Raw genomic sequence first — 6,252 nt, forward strand, 5'->3', positions numbered from 1 at the left:
AACAACTGTTGTTAAATTTGTGAAAGACTGGAAGCTACTGGCCGCCATTTCCTGTTCAATTCATCTACTGTCAAGTTGAATCCTTTATTTATCCTTGAAACAATCCGGATGAACAAATCTTGCCTGCACTGCTGCAACCAAGTCATTGTCATTGATCAAGACGGAAGAATATTCAGAGCGGATTTTGACACAGTGATCGGAACAGAGGATTTGCCGTCAGTCATGGACCGTCTCACCGTCTGAATATGGAATTGATAAAGAGAGCTAACATGGACAGACAGATAAAGATAGTTATTATATGGAATTGATGAAGCATGATTTATCGGAGGGGCAATTATTTTACCGTAATTAAGAAAAATACCTCTAAACACCAAATTGACACTCAAAACTTTGGTAACACTCAAGGTTACCTCCTGGTACCTTTCTAACTACGGTAAAACTGCTCTTTAGTGGAGTAGAACGAAACGACCATATATATTCTTCAGAAAAACACACCTGACCTTACAAAGGCAGCATGCATTTCACTTGCAGACAGTTGTCTGCGACTGTAGAAGCGACAAGTCCATCATGAGATCATTAATAAATCCTACGGACGCTGTGTTCGTTTCAATCAGGAATTTTGGATTTTTATTGACACACTTCTCAATTTCCTAAAATAACATTATGTTTCATGTAAAATTTTTTATATAAAATCTCATCTTATCTTGCTATAACATATTTTTAAGAGCTTTGCTCCGGTCATTCCTTTTGTACTATGAGATACTAGTACCGTGAGGTACTAAAATCCTCACTCGTACTACCCACCTTACGATAAAGCTAGTACTAAAATCTTGACCGTTGGCGGTCACAAATGCACGGTACCTCGAGGTACCAACTTGGTCATGGATGATAGCACGAGTAGGTATATAATTTGGTCATGGATGGATAGCACGAGTAGGTATATAATAGTACCAAACAGTATAAAAGGAAGAACTAGAGCAAACTTATATTTTTAAAGTTGTATCATTCCTGTAACCCTTAAATAGTTATAGAAAATCAAACAATCGTGCCGCTCACCACCACAACACTTATATTTTTAGAGAGGAAGCTATGCGGATCACCACCACGACACCAGGAAGAACGAGACGAATTAAGCAAGCAGTCGTGCCGCTTGCGGACACTTTCCAAAAACGTGATTGCCGGCCTTCACCCGAGCAGGTGAACTCACGGACAGCTCTCGTTTCGGAGACCTGCTCTTCCAGTACTGTGCGCGCAAGAAACTGGAACGGGGAGAGCTTTTGCAGCTAAACAATGGGTGGCTGAAATGAGGCTTTTATCCAACGCTAGACCAACCGAGAAGGTGCAGACGATCAAGAGTTGCATGCAGAAGTAATGCTCATGGAAGAAACTCCTTTCATCAAGAGCAAAAACTTCCGTAACTCCCTCCATTAGCCAGCATATAACTTTGGTCATTAGAGACTGAAACTCTAACCTCCAACCAACGTTAATTGCCTTGAGTCAAGATTAAACTCCTAGCATTGCTCACCTTTACTTGGCTTGAGTGGTAAAAGATTGATTGCACATATTTGTATCAAGCACAGCACAGCATGCATGCCACACCTTAGTCACAATTCACACGTACACATTGTTTAATACGAATCTTACAATTATTTTAATTATTAAATATTATTTGGCCAAGCCACAAAATATCTAACAATTCCCACCAAATTCTAGGACATGTATTAAACAATATCAAATCCATAGTTTTTCCGATATACTAGAGTTTCGGTGGAGACGGTTAAGTTTAACATCCACCTAGAACAAGGGTTACACTCATTCACAACTGAACAATAGACTATGCCTTGAATTGACGGTTTTGTGCGAAGTGAATTTCACCAAAGTTCTTTTCTAGTACTAGCCTGCTACTAGCATCCCCTCTGGTTGAAGCATATAAGTCACACTTCGAGGCCTTTCATGAGTCTCTAGAGATTACCCAATCTCATAAACTGTGACTAGCAGTCAAACTCACATAGGTGTGATCCTCAAAGTTTCTATAGGTCAACATCTTTACTTTAAATAAGGCACTCAGATCACATTAAGGTTTTAACCAACCTGCCATGCAGAAAAGGAAAGAATGCATCTCCAACAGAGTGGGTCTGTACAAAAAATACTCTCCTTCTCAGTTAGTCAATAGCTTGTTTCGCCATCCTACTTCACGGGATCTCCGATCAAATAGAACAGGTTACCACTATGACATAACTCTCTTGTGGGTCTCAATCCCATCTCCCTCGATGCCTCGTCAACCACATTTCGTGAAAGACCTTTTGTGAATTGGTCTGCCAGATTCTTAGCCGTTTGGACATAGTCCAATGCTATCACTACGGAGTTTCTCATTTTTCTAACAGACTTCAGCCGCCTTTTAACATGCCTTGATGACTTCATGTTGTCCTTAGAACTGTTCACCTTGACAATCACTGTTTGATTATCACAATTCATTAGGAGCCGGTATTGGTTTCTCAACTATCGGCAAATCCATTAGGAGTTCACGAAGCCACTCAGCCTCAACTGTAGCAGTATCCAACGCTGTTAGTTCTGCTTCCATTATTGACCTCGTTAAGATGGTCTGCTTGCAAGACTTCCAGGAAACAGTGCCACCTCCAAGTGTAAACACATATCCGCTTGTGGCTTTTATCTCATCAACATCAGAGATCCAATTTGAGTCACTGTAGCCCTCCAGTACCTTAGGATACCCAGCATAGTGAATTCCATAGCTCATGGTGCCTACTAGATAGCGCATCACTCTGTCAATAGCCCCCCAGTGATCATCACCCGGATTTGAAACAAATCTGCTTAGTTTGTTCACAGCAAAAAAGATGTCGGACCTAGTAGCGCTAGATAGATACATCAGCGAGCCAATGATTTGAGAATATCTCAACTGATCCCTTGCAATCCTTCGATTTTTCCGCAATATCACACTGGAATCGTAAGGCGTTGGAGCAGGCTTGCAGTTACTATAACCAAAGCGACTAAGATCTTCTCCACATAGTGGGATTGCAATAGTGTAACCCCACCATTACCTTCTCTTAGCAGCTTAATGTTCAAAATCACATCAGCCACTCCCATGTCTTTCATCTCAAAATTTTGAGATAGAAAACTCTTAAGCTCCTTAATGACTTTGAGATTAGTACCAAAGATCAATATGTCATCGACATATAAACACATGATCACTCCTTCTCCCCTACCAAAGCGATAGTACACACAGTTGTCGGTTTAATTAACAACAAGCCAGCAGATGTGAGAGTCTTGTCAAACTTCTCATGCCACTGCTTAGGAGCTTATTTCAAGCCATACAAAGATTTTAACAACTTGCACACCTTTCCTTCCTGACCACTCACTACATATCCATCTGGCTGATCCATGTAAATTTCCTCATCCAACTCTCCGTTAAGGAAAGCCGTCTTAACGTCCATCTGATGAACGAGAAGACCGTGTGAGGCAGCCAATGATAGCAGTACTCGTATTGTGGTCAATCTAGCAACTGGTGAATAAGTGCCAAAGAAATCTTCGCCTTCTTTTTGGGTATAACCCTTGGCCACAAGTCTTGCCTTGTACTTCTCAATAGTACCATCGGGCCTAAGCTTCTTCTTAAATATCCACTTGCATCCTACAGGTTTGCACCCATATGGACGATCAACAACTTCCCAAGTTCCATTAGACATTATAGAGTTCATCTCACTTTTGATTGCTTCCTTCCAATAGTTAGCATCCGGAGATCCATAAGCCTCAGCAATGGTTCTTGGAGTGTCATCTACAAGGTACACAATGAAGTCATCACCAAAAGATTTTGCAATCTTTTGTCTCTTACTCTTTCGAGTTCCTTCATTGTCATCCTTCTCATGATTCTCCTCAAGTGGTTGTTCATTGTGTTCTATCCCATCGTTATGTTTTGGGGTTTTCACAAATTCAGAACTAGAATTGCTAGGTGTTTCTTTCATAGGAAAAATGCTCTCAAAGAATGTGACATCTCTAGACTCTATGATTGTACCAACATGCATGTCAGTAACTCCAGATTTAATAATCAAGAACCTATAACCAATTCTATGAAAAGCATAGCCTAGGAAGACACAATCAACTGTTTTTGGTAAAAGTTTGCGTTTCTTAGCTATTGGCACGTTGACCTTTGCCAAACAGCCCCATGTACGCAAATATGAGAGTGATAACCTTTTATTTTCCCATTCCTCGAATGGTGTCTTCTCTTTGTTTTTCATAGGAACTCTATTGAGAGTATGACATGCAGTCAACATGGCTTCACCCCACCATTCCAGGGAGAGACCCGCTGTCTCTAACATGGTGTTAACCATCTCAGTTAGAGTTCAATTCTTCCTTTCAGCCACTCCATTTGACTCAGGGGAATAAGGTGGTGCTCTTTCATGAATAATGCCATGCTCCTCACAAAACAAATTGAACTCATTTGAAAAATACTCTCCACCTTGATCGGATCTAATACGTTTAATCTTCTTGTCAAGTTGATTTTCAACTTCGGCTTTATAGATCTTGAAAGATTGGAATGCCTCATATTTTGTTTTAAGCAAGGTTACATAGCAGTATCTAGTAGAATCATCTATCAATGTCATGAAGTATCTTTTTTCTCCTTTAGTCAACACACCATTCATCTCACACAAATCAGAATGAACTAATTCTAGTGGTGCCAAGTTTCTTACCTCAGCAGTCTTGTGAGGCTTGCTGGTTTGTTTAGATTGCACACACACTTGGCACTTAGAATTTTTGACCAAAGTGAAATTCGGAATCAAACTCAACTTGGCCAGCCACATCATACAACCGAAATTAACATGACAAAGTCGTGAATGCCAAGTATTGGACTCATTACACACATGGTTCACAATCTTATTACAAGAGTCTGACAATGAAAAATGTAATAAACCGTCATAATCGTATCCTTTACCAACAAAGGAACCAAACATAGAAACAACACACTTGTTCGACTCAAATACCAACTTATATCCATCCTTACAAAGAAGGGCTCCGCAAACAAGATTTTTATTTATTGAGGGGACATGCTGCACGTTCTTTAGCCGCACGGTCTTTCCCGAAGTAAACTTCAGATCGACCGTACCAACATCACGAATAGGAGCATCCGAGCCGTTCCCCATCAACACGGATCCAGTCCTTGTGACCTGGTAAGAAGAGAACAAAGAGTAATCAGCACACACATGTATATTAGCGCCAATATCAATCCACCAATTTGGTAAATGACAAAGTGAAAGAACATTAGCATGAGTACCATACCCCAATGTTCCCATCTTGATGTCGCCAATAACAACATTAGCAAATTTCTTCTGCCCATGCTGTTGCTGCTTATCCTTGCGGTCCTTGTAGTCCTTGGCCCAATGGTCAAAACTAATGCACACAAAGCATTTTCCTTTGTTTTTCTTCTTCTTAAAGTTGGTAGTCTGAGTGGTCTTTGGTTGAAACTCAGTCTTCCCTTTCCCCTTGTTGTTCTTGACCTTGTGGGATTGACAGTTCCTTTTCTGCACCACATGGGCGCTAGAACCTCCCTCATTGCCATGCGCATGTGTATCCTTTGCTCTCGCCTTCTCCTCAACATCAAGAGTGCCGATCAGACCGGCTACAGTAAACTCCCGTCTCTTGTGTTTTAGAGTAGTAGCAAAGTTCCTCCATGAAGGAGGCAGCTTGGCAATGATCCTGCCGGCCACAAATTTATCCGACAATTTACACCTAACATTCACGAGGTCCTTTGCAAGCGCCGGTAACTCATGGGCCTGTTCAACCACAGAACGGTCATCGACCATCTTGTAGTCATAGAACTGTTCCATGATATACAGCTCACTGCCTGCATCAGATACCCTGAAGTTTGCCTGGAGTGCATCCCACAACTGCTTGCCAGAGGAGTACCGCATGTAATTATCGACCAAGTTCTCTCCAAGAACACTGATCACGGCTCCTTTGAACAAGTTATCAGCAGCCATATACACTCTGTCATCATCGACAGTGTGTGGCCCGGTAGCATGCTCCTGGTAATGAACCACACACTCATAGCAGTGAGCCATAGTTCAAGCCTGGCTACCCACCTCTTGTAATTTGTTCCATCAAAGACGTTCGGTTTCAATTGTGTAGCAAAGCCAACTACCGAAAAAGCCCTATCACGTTTTTGGATTGTTGAGTAATTAGGCAAATTCAGTACCAATTTAATCCAGAAAAAGATAAATAATATGTTTGTGACATCATACATGT

This window comes from Oryza brachyantha, chromosome 5 (assembly GCF_000231095.2).
Source record: "Oryza brachyantha chromosome 5, ObraRS2, whole genome shotgun sequence".
Taxonomy (NCBI): domain Eukaryota; kingdom Viridiplantae; phylum Streptophyta; class Magnoliopsida; order Poales; family Poaceae; genus Oryza; species Oryza brachyantha.